This window comes from Micropterus dolomieu, linkage group LG14 (assembly GCF_021292245.1).
Source record: "Micropterus dolomieu isolate WLL.071019.BEF.003 ecotype Adirondacks linkage group LG14, ASM2129224v1, whole genome shotgun sequence".
Classification (NCBI taxonomy): Eukaryota; Metazoa; Chordata; class Actinopteri; order Centrarchiformes; family Centrarchidae; genus Micropterus; species Micropterus dolomieu.
Window position 1 is genome coordinate 23200735 of NC_060163.1, and position 11788 is coordinate 23212522.

The following is an 11788-nucleotide window of genomic DNA, read 5'->3' on the forward strand; positions in this document are numbered from 1 at the left end:
CTCCATAATGAAATAGTTCTCACAGTTTGTGACTGGCCTTCATAGAGTCCTGACCTCAACCGCATCCAACACCTTAGGGATGAACTCGACTGTAAGCCAGACCGGATCACCCAACATCAGTGTTGGATCTCACTAAGGCTCTTGTGTCTGAAAGGGAGCAAATCCCTGCAGCCATTACTGCAACCAACATCTGGTGGAAAGACTGAAACCAGAAAAGTGGAGGCTTTTAATGCCGCAGATTAATACCCATGGTTTTCAATAGAGATGTTCAGCTATTGCATGTGCTCCAGGGTTGACATGCCATATAGTGTGTTTTCATGTTACATTGACTATACGAGAACTAAATGTCCTACGTGCATCTTTAACCATCTAACACACCACTCCAGAAACATGTGAGCCAACAGAGACTCCACTAAGAGGCTTGATTCTGATTTTAAAATCTACTCTGCATCTGTAGGTCAAAGCCAAAGAGTTAAGCACACAGCAGTTTCTCACTGCTGTGATTAAAGTGTTGGCAAAATAAACTGCTATGAATAGTGACGAGTGAGTGTTATAAAAGAGATCAGCCCAGCAGTGTCATCAGGTTCATCTGAAGCCTTGAACAAATTACGTAATGAGGTACATTTACTCAAGTACTGTACTGAAGAACAATTTTGAGGTACTTGTACTTTACATGATTGTCCATTTTCTGCTTCTTCATACTTCTACACAAAGTACAATAATTCAGAGGCAAGTCTTATACTTGTAACAGTCGGCTCACGGAAACAGGGGGAGCCCAAATGCAGACACGAGAGCTGATCAGGTACTGTATAAAGCAAACATGGTTTATTAAAAAAGTGAAACTTACAAACTACATGAGTAGCACTGAAAATATTGCTCCAAACAACAGCAACCAGAAACACACAGGGAAAAATCCAGGGACCAGAAACATGAAATACGAAACACTGGAAACCCAACATCTACAGTTAGAACAAGCAACTAACCATAGGAAGATCACCACTACATATGCGGAGAAGAGGCGAGGATAACAGGGCCCAGGTAAAGACAGTCAGGGTACACAGGAAGTAAAACAAGACGACATTGGAGGCAGACAACTAGCAAAACAGGACGTAAACACACAAGGATGAATATCACAAAATTAAACATAACACGTGCACACAGACATAATAAAAGAAGAACAGGACAGTAGGGCAGACCAAAACTACAAAGTAACACAGGAAACACTTAAAAACACACCCAACTAACCTAAAACCATGACAGTACTTTTTACTGGTTACTTTGCATACCGTAAAACTTTGATTAATAGCCTGGGCTTTTATTTGCTAAAATCACTGAATTGACCCTGCCTATCTTTGGGACAGGCGTGCATTCAAAGCAGTTTTGATTCTTTTGATCGGTGGACTCTTACAGACTAAAGGAATATTAATAATAAAGGACCGGACACATTCGGACTTGCTTCAAAGGTAACAGGAGCCGGCACTTTTTTTTATTAGTGAAAATGTGCTCCCACACCAGGCCAGTGAACGAGGAAGGCGGCTGTTTGGGATTCGGCTATTAATTTAAGTTTTAAAGTATTCATATTAATATAAGTTCCAGATTCAAGAGTTCAAGACCTCTATTGTCATACGCACAGTAAAAAACACAACGGCTTAGACCATTCAACAAAAATCTTACTTTGCAAGTCTCCCTTAAAAATAAAGTATGTAATAATGTCGATATATAATTATAAAGGATATAAAAACATTAAATACAATAAACAACAATACATACAGACTACAAAATAAAGTAAGGTGCAGCAAAGTAGGCAATTATATATTGCCTTTATTTAACTAGAAAGTCACTAATAATACAAAATATAAATCAACTAATAAATGATGATGTATTATTTTAGGTTAAGATATGATAAGATAAAACGTTATTGATCCAAGGGGGAAATTCACAAACAACCCAGCTTTATATAAAGTGAGTAAAATTTGCCCAATATTTAACAGCTGCAATATTAAAGTGATTTAATAACACATCACTAATGATCATAAAATATATATTACTCTGAAATGGGCGATTCTGCATAATGAGTCCTCACTATGAGTAATCACTTTTTACTGTAGCAGTATTTCTGCACAGTGGTATTTGCTATTTTTACTTAAGATGAAGATCTGAATGCTTCTTCCACCACTGACAGGCTTTTGCAGGATTATAAACCCTGTTAGGTAATTATTAAAACTGAAACATGATCCACTTCAGTGTAACACAAGGTGAATATATAATCATACACCTCAGCCATTGTGTCAAAGGAAGCTATTTTTGTAAAAAATAGCCCTCATCTCTGCTTTCTATGCTAATTACCTTCAGGGTAGGGCTGTAAAAGCATCACTTCAGAACACGCTGCACTTTCATAAAGTGACGTTTACACTGGAGGATAGAGAGGCTGCAGAGGACGTCAAAACCGAGACGACGGTGAAGAAAGAGAGAGAGACATGAGAGGCAGGTAAATGAGTATGTGAGGCAAGCAGAGGGAGAAAAATCAATAGATAAGAGGAGGAGGAGAGGTGGTTGGCATGAAAGTGAATGTCTATAGATGTGTGTGTGTGTGTGTGTGTGTGTGTGTGTGTGTGTGTGTGTGTGTGTGTGTGTGTGTGTAGTTGAGAAAATTACAGTTTGGACTGTTCAATAAACCCAATTTATCAAATGACTAACATTATCATCTCCAGTCGGATTAGGAAAAAAGCATATAAGGGGAAAAGAGTAACTATTGTTGTAGTCAAGACTGTCCAAACCGAGACCAAGTCGAGACCAAGACCAGAGTTTATCGAGACCGAGACAAGACTTTAAGGGGCTGAGACCAAGACCGAGGGAGGGCGAGACCGAGTCAAGACCAAGACCTGTTCCCCAGATTACATAACACACAATATCATGTGGAACGAGATCATAGATACTGAAAGATCCACATTCCCATTAAAACACCCACACACAAACACTTAGAGCTGAAATCCTTTTCCATGTTTACCATCGTGGGGACAGTCGTTAACGGTAACAACACATTTTAATTAGGGTTATTGGCTGCATTTGAAGCAATACGTTTTCCATCCAATCAAAGTTAGGGTGTTAACAAATAAATCAGACAATGCAAAAGCAATTTATTGATATTCCCAAAGTTATAGTCTTGACTGGTCTTGAAATAAAATCCTGAGTCCTCAATGTCGGAGACCAAGACAAGACCGAGTACAAATCTGGTCGAGTTCGAAGCACTGCACTCCTACAGTTAAATGTAAAAAGGATCAAAGTTGATGCAGCATAACCACAGATATCGTCTTTTTTATTCCATGCATTCTATTTCCTTGTCTGAAGCTGGCGCCTACATTACCCAGAATGCAACTTGGCAAGCGTGCCAAAAATCACAAATTCTAACTTGCTAAATTTCTGTTTGTGTACACGTTAACAAAACAATGTACAACATAATTACTGAGGTTTGGAGATATTTGTAGGTGGGTTTTTTTCACTTTGAACAGAGTCAAGCTAACAGCCCCCCTTTATCCAGTATTTATGCTAAGCTAAGCTAACATCTCCTCATCTCACTCTCGAAAAGAAAGCAAATATGTATATTTCCCAAAATATTTAACTATACCTTTCAGTGTGTGCTTTACCCTCCTCACTCTAGCTGCTAGCATCTCTCATAGACTCATAATTAAAGTAAAGCTAGCAGATAGGGTCAGCTTCCAACTGCTTGCAGGAATTCGTCATTAACAGACTCTCATCATGATTAATGAGGAAGACTTGGACAGGTTAGCCCCCCACCACCCCACAAACACTGGTAGACAGTAACGCCTGTAATGATGCTCGAAATAAAACCTCTCCCACTGTGAATCACCACCAGAGGAGCCCGGACAGATGCAACACTTCACGCTGTAAACATAATGTCATCCATGTCAGGTTATTTCTGTCTCTTCTTTATACCTTTACACCCTGAGCAGCTTGAAGCAGTCACGCAGAGATCAGGGTACCATTCATACCAAATGATTTCCTTCTGCTCCCAGGACTGCATATTCCCACTGTATTCAGTGTGTAAAGTCGCCTCGCTATGAATACTGATTATGTTCCACATAAAAAGGGCAATCAATTATCAAATCCTGATGATGTTGTTGGAATTAGCACAGACACATACAGCACCATGTTTGACAAATGGGTCCATTATCTTTTTGAACGGCCCGACCGACGAGGAGAGTAAAAAAAAAAACCATCAGTGTAATTTATGTTCACCTCTGTGGAGCCATTTGTACTAATCTGATGTGTATATATATGCAAGACATGACTAACTGAACAAGAACAAAACACTGAAGCTGTGCGCTGATGGTCTGTCAACAGGGTCATGACATCAGTGTCTGTGGAAGGTGGCCAATGAGATGTCCAGCAAGCAGGAGGTCAAGGACTATTGGGGATACAAGACCGGATTTATCACCCAGGAGGACTCGTACACCCTCATACAGACACGGAGGCTGAATCCAAATGTCTGGCCTTCCCTGCAGACTCACAGTCTTAACAGGGGCGTTCCCAGGAAGTCCACAAATCCATAATCAAACAAGCCAGCTTGAAATATTTCAATAATAAATAATAATTATAATCTATATGCTTGATATTACATAGACAGAATTAGCATGAAAGTGATATTTTGTATTTGTGTGTTTTAGTCTGCAGAGTGTAGCAGACAAAAGTTGTTTTTTGTCCAACTTAGTGCATATCAACTCTTATCTGTCTCTGTTTTACTGTGTAAAACAGCAGTAGTCTGGCTCCAGACCTCTGAATTGGTGCACCACATTTGAAATAAAATTAGTGACGGACAAATAGCCACAAAAATGTTGACAAGCAAGATGAACGCAGATAAACATGTTGCTGTGTGTCAGAAATAATAATTCAAATGTTAATTGCTCCTTGCGGTCGCTACCCCGGAACTAAATGACTGAAAAAGGCCATGGATGGGACAGATGTGTCACTCACTACTGATTGATTAGGGGAAAATAACACCCTCTCCCTAACAGAAACAGGCAATCTTGAACAAAATGTCAGACTGCATAATTCATTTGGATTATCAGGCAGCGTGGAAACTACATAACGGTTAAGGAAAGTTAGTGGTTGTGGCAAATTAAATGTTGCTGAGGTTAAGCAATAAAAACATTTGGTTAGATCGTAGTAACAGTTAAAATTCAGGACTGTGAGGCAGTTTACTGAAGTAAAATTAGAAATATTATGTAAGAATACTCGATTACAGGTAAAAGTCCTAAATTTAATATGTTACATAAGTAAAAGTACAAAAGTATTTTCAGAAAAATGTACTTAAAGTATCAAAAGAAAAAGTACTCAGTAAGCAGAATGGCTCCTTTTACAGTTATATTATTATGAAATATTTTATTATTCCGTTCTTATTACTAACTAATACATGTTAGAGCATTTTAATGTTTGTCAATGTGGAGCTAATTGAAGATACTTTGTATACTAAGTGGTATATATTATAGTACTGCATCATATCATGTGTTTTTGTATGTAAAAAGTCACCAGTAGTGTCAAATAAATGTAGTGGAGTAAAAAATACAATATTTCATTTTGAATTGTAATGGAACAGAAGATGGATAAAGTGGGATTGAAATACTCATGTAAAGTACAAAGAAATCAACATTATACTTAAGTGAGGTCTCATTTTGTCCCGTCGTAGCCCAGCTTTCTTACAGAATTTACGTGATGACGATTCGCACGTCTCCATCCACGCTGTGTGTGTCTCAGTGTGTGCGCTTCGCTGACAATATCCATGGGCGAAGCATTTGTACTCAGTGTCTGCACTTTGTTCCTTTTTCCATGAATCTAAGCATCAAACTGTTCGGCTTTCTGCTCCGAGCAGCAGCGACTTGCCCGACAGATTGAGCGGCGGTCTGTGGGCACTGCAGGGCAACACGTCCCGTCTTCCTCCCTCCTGCTGTCACTATGTCGTTGAAAGCCTAACAAGCGTGGCTGGTTACACGAGTTATTCCTCAGGTTTCACTGAAGGCTCGGTGTCAACAGCAGACAACCACAAGACTCACTGGTCATAGCTTCATCCATCAATCAAAAAATCACTATTTGTTCCTGCAGCCCAGAATATGACAGGGGAAACAATAACGCATGAAAAGAATAACAAAAAAATAATGAAGCCATTAAGGGCATGCCTGTTTTTTCAATGAAAAACATGCTATTTACTGTGCTCTCTTCAATCACCAAAGCTAACGGGCTGACAGTTAATAATGGTTTCAGCAAATACAAACAATACGTTCTGGGCTTTTGTCGCCTGCAGCATGAACACTCTACAGTGACAATAAGAAGCTATTTCCCAGCCTGTTGATGGAGATTAGAAAAACATTTTCCAGCATCTTTTTAATAGATTATTTTTGCTTTATCTCACCTTGACATTATTCAGCTTCCTTTGTTGAACCCAGACTAACATCTATTTTCTGCTATCCAAGAGAAAACATGTTTTTACTAAGAGACTTTTCTGCCCACAAACACTGAAGTCAAATAACAAGCCGCTTTCATTTATCACCAGCACAAAAATGTGAATGAGAAGATGAGTTTAAAAATACGCTGCGGTAGAAATGACGGAGCCAAAAAGAGGATTAGCCCTGTCCCCTTCCTGCCATAACCTTGCTGTGCTCAGTGCTCACAGAGAGTTACACATTTTCATTCAGTCACACTGTTTACGCAGCATTACGCAGGATTAATGGTGCAGGCTGACTGTTTTAGGGATGAAGTTAACTTTGTCTGAACCTCTCTTGACCTATATCCTTAACTGGAGCAATGCAGCAATGTCGTCCTGAAGGGAGATGCTTCATTAGGTTGAGGATGCTCATGTGTGCGCTTTCTGCACTGAGAATAAAACTATAACGACAAATGGGCTCCGAATGTTACTCTAGTGCTAGAGAAAGGCAGAGAGACCAGATGAAGCTTATTAATAGTCCCATACTTTCAGTCCCTTTGCTGTAATCCAGATCAAATCCCTGGACCCAAATTAAAATGTGAATGTAAATTGTTTTTAAATACACTTGACGGAGAAAAACAAGACAACTGAATTATACACATTTTCAAAATGAACTATATTTAGAATTGGCTTTGGAATATAAAGTGTGTATAATTACATTTTCCTAAACATAATTCAAGTAAATGGACGGCACGGTGGTACAGTGGTTAGCCCTGTTGCCTCACAGCAAGAAGGTCGTGGGCTCAAACCCCGATTGCTCCGGCCTTTCTTTGTGTTCTCCCTGTGTCTGCGTGGGTTCTCTCCGGGTGCTCCGGCTTCCTTCCACCGTCCAAAGACATGCGGACTAGGTTCATTGGTGACCCTAAATGGTCCTTGAGCGTGAGTGGTTGTTTGTCTATGTGTGGCCCTGCGATGGACTGGCAACCTGTCCAGGGGGTACCCCGCCTTTCGCACGATGCCAGCTGGGATTGGCTGCAGGCCCCCGCGACGCTGTACGCAGGATTGACGATGGATGGTAAATCATAATATGTATAATACATATCAAAATGTCAAAAGTGGTCAATTTACAGAGAGGGAGGCTCACAGTATAGTAAATACAGATTTTTCTGTGGTAAATAAAAAGGTTTGGAGAAGTCTATATGGTATTGCACCGATCCTCTTTTGGTTTTTGTTGCTCTAAGCCAAATTGTCATGTTATTATTATTGAAATTATCATACCAAGACTCCACACTGATCATATATCAGAGAAAACATTCATTCAGACATGTTCAGGAAACAACCATGTATCCTAGCATGTTAGCAAACATACTAGGAAACTTGGAGTTTTTTACCATAAACATTTCTAGACAAAACTCAGAAATTCTTGCTGAGAGATGAGAGGATGATACCTCTCTCATCGTGGGGTTCAAGGGTTCATTTAATGTTCATTGTACAACACAAGGTTGTATAACAAAATTTACGTTTGTAGTCTCACATAAACAACACAGAGCAACACATAATAATAAACTATTTTGTTTTTGATGGAGTGAGAAGGAGAACTTTAAAACTCTCACAGCCTGAGGGAAGAAGCTGCTCTGAAGTCTGGTGATACTTCTGTAGAAGGCAGCAGGGTGAACAGCCTGTGGCTGGCTGGCTACTGTTCTTTATCATTCGGCTTCTGCGCGTGCGCCTCACCTCATTGATATCACTGATTCTCAGTAGATGGGTACCAATGATCTTAAATCACCAACTGCAGAGCCCTCCTGTCCCGGACTGTGCACCTCCCATGCCAGTTTGTGATGTTTCTTAAGTTTCCTTAACAAATACAGCCATTTCTTCACCAGCATGGAGATGTAAGATGATCATAACAGGTTCATTGTGATGCTGATTCTCCTGCTCCATCTCAGCTCCACTGATGTACACAGGGGTGTGTGTCTTTGCCTCATTTTTCCTAAAATCAATGACCAGGCTCCTTGTTGCAGTTGTGGGTGTACAGCGCAAACAGGAGGGGGATGAGCACACAGCCCTGGGGGGCTCCGGTGTTGAGCACTAGAGTGGAGGAGCTGTGTCCACCAATCCCAACTGTCTCTGTTTGTGAGGAAGTCAAATTTCCAGTTGCAGAGTGTGGTACTGAAGCCCAGAGTGCTACGTTTGCCAGTCAGTTTCATGGGGGTGTTGAATGCTGAGCTGAAATCCACAAACAGCAGTCTGATGAAGGTGTTGTTATTTTGAAGAACTGAGTGGAGGGCAGTGGATCTGGCATCACCTGATGGTTCTGCCAGATCCTAAACATAATTGCCAGATGGTGATGGTTCAGGCTGATTTTGAAAAGCACTTTATAAGAAAGGAGGTGAATCCCACACGGCGGTCATGTCTGTCAGTTCAATATGAAGCTGAAGAACAAGAAGACAAAGACCGAAATAGGGGGAAACAGCTAGCTAAGCTTTGACCAAATGTTAGACTGACGTGACACATTATATCATGTTTGTTTAATACATAAAAAAACTAAACATTTTACAGGGGGGTTATGTGCCAGACTGCTTGTTGGCAGTAAAAAAGTCCCTTTCACCTGGAACACTGTACAAATTGTCAAAGCTGACTGCTTATGGCGATTTAAATTTTAAAGGACAACAGCACTCTTGGTCAATTATTATATTTTATATATCCTAACTGGATATTATTTATACTCTTTGTAGCTGGTGACTGTTGTCTCTGGCTCCTTGTGTTATCTGTATTGTATTTGTCATTGTAACAATGTTCTTATGCTGCCCTTTTGGCCCGGTCGCTCTTGAAAAACATCTTACTGACATTTTTATACCAGGTTAAATAAAGTTAAAACAGCTCTATACTAGTCATCTATTTCAGGGGGGAAAAAATTTAATTAACGCATCAAAATAAGCATACATTCAGGAATTATTAAGGATACATCACACAAAAGGCGCATGGACGGATGCATGACGATGAAATTATTCATAATAATTACACCTGACAACCCTGCAAATCGTCTAAAATATTTTATTTATGTAGTTTGTTATTCTTAAATCTGTGGGACATAAGGAACCTGCGACCTTCGACACAAACCGGGTGATACATGCTGCCAAGGTCGTGGAGGAAATGTCACCAATTACCTGTGTGGCCAGCAGTTAAGCACCATGTTGGAGGCTCTACCTCTCTAAATATGACTAATTGCCCCTGCTGTTCTGCTTCTTATGATACAGGTGAGAACTCATTACCGGGATGTTCCGCCTCAATGGGCTCTCTGGTGCTCTGGCTCTCAGGCAGATGAGGGGGAAATAAACAAGCACCTGGCTTTGTGCACGCTCACACATTTTTATGTTTATATACTTGAAAATAATTGGTTGTTTTTATCTGTTAAAGTGCATTACGGCTCTTGTCCCTTTAAGCTCCAGTAAGGCAAAATTCCAGTAATTTTTCAGTAATGGGCAAATATCCTCCAGGGATTTCTGATACCTCTGCCAAGTCAATTCTGCTGGGCATTAGCTATAGTAATACCTTTTTCATTGATCTGTATCAGCGCCTCTGCCTGCAGTCTGAGTGTGGCTGAGCGAGGTACAAGATAGCCTGACACAAAATCCTTTCGGTGTGCCAGCAACGTCAGTTACCGCCATCAGCCAAGCAAAACAAACAGGTTAGAGTGCACTTACAACACCTCAGCAACATATGCTTCATAATAAAGCTGGATCAAGTATTTCAGGCAGTGACAGGCTACAAATCAACCCGGTTTCTGATTTGACAGGTTTGCAGATGTTGAGTGAGGAAAAACGTGGCAATGATTCTGCTTTAAAGGTTATGCAACAACTACGAAGGGTTAAAAAACACTTGATCCAAATTGCCAAAGGTGCAGTGTTGACATATGACGTTGTCTTTCAGTTACGGGCTAAGGGTGCGGTTGACAAATAGAAGGAGAAACAAAGACTTAACAACACCTATTGAGAACTAAGCTGCAGCTACACCTCTTCAACTGGAATTGTGCTTCCTCCATGCATAGTTACAATTTGCCAGGTTCAAAGTGACAATCAGTGACTTCCTGATAGAAAACTGTGATTCATTTGTCCATGGTTAAGACACAAGGACGCAGATGCACTTTGCTTCAAACAACGGGAGCCAAAATGGGTCATGTGTATTTTTTCATGATAACTTAGCGAGCCTCAGGTCCTGACTGAGAGATGAACAAATCTGTAGCATCGAGCCTCGCAGGGAAAACAGACACACTGATAACAAATAAATCACATAAACGTGAGCACATTAATCTAAACTATTCCTACATTTGCATCCTATCTGCTGCAGCTTTGTGCAGGCAGGATTTACTAGGATTAATCACTTCTAGATTCATTAACTCTGACATGTCGCCATGTTTGAATGTTGCAGTATGTGAGGCACTAAATAGAACTGGGACTCGATTCCAGGATTAAATAAGGCTTTTCTGCAGCCTGAACTTTTGGCATTTAACCTATAATTTCCCGGGTTATTACAATCTTTCCACGATCAGCAGGTGTAACTGACCTCCGCAGGGTCGTAGCTAGCGGGTTGTGGGTCCCATATACAGGAAATTAATGTCCAGAGTCACCACAAAGACAAAGTTGCCATAAACATGCAGTACAAAAGACAAATCTGTGAGGAACATTTCGTGAACATGGCGCAAAAAACAACTCTCACAATCTGACCAATCAAGACAAAAAAGGACACAAGAGAATGAATATATAAACTGAAGCGATCAGTTTTTATCGGAGTTATTATAATTTATTGGATTTCCCCAAGGGTCAATGCTTGGGCCTCTTTTAATTAACATTTGTTATGTTTCCATTAAGACAGATTACACAAAATAATGAAATCACCTATAATGCTTATGCAGATGACACCCTGTGACTGCCGACCCATAGATTTTCTCTGCATTGAAGAAATAAATGATTTAAGGTGCTGGCTTACCCTTCAGCTAAATACAGACAAAACTAAATTAATGTTTAATACTCTGTGCTCAGCTTGACTCCATCTCCTTGAAAATCAAAAACTAAGTCAGAAATGTTGGTGTCATCATGGACTCGAAACTAAAGTAAAACAGACACACCAAATCAATAAGTCTGAATATTGCGCTTCATAATTTTTTTCCTGAGAGTTAGATGAAAAGATTGATACCACTCTTGTGTCTGTACACTATATATGAAGCTAAAGCCAGGAGGCACTTAGCTTAGCTTAGCATAAAGTCTGAAAAGCCAGCGGGCCTTTGCTCATTATCACAAATCTCTACAGAAACATTTATTTTCAGCTCACCTTCAGACAGAGCCAGGCTAGCTC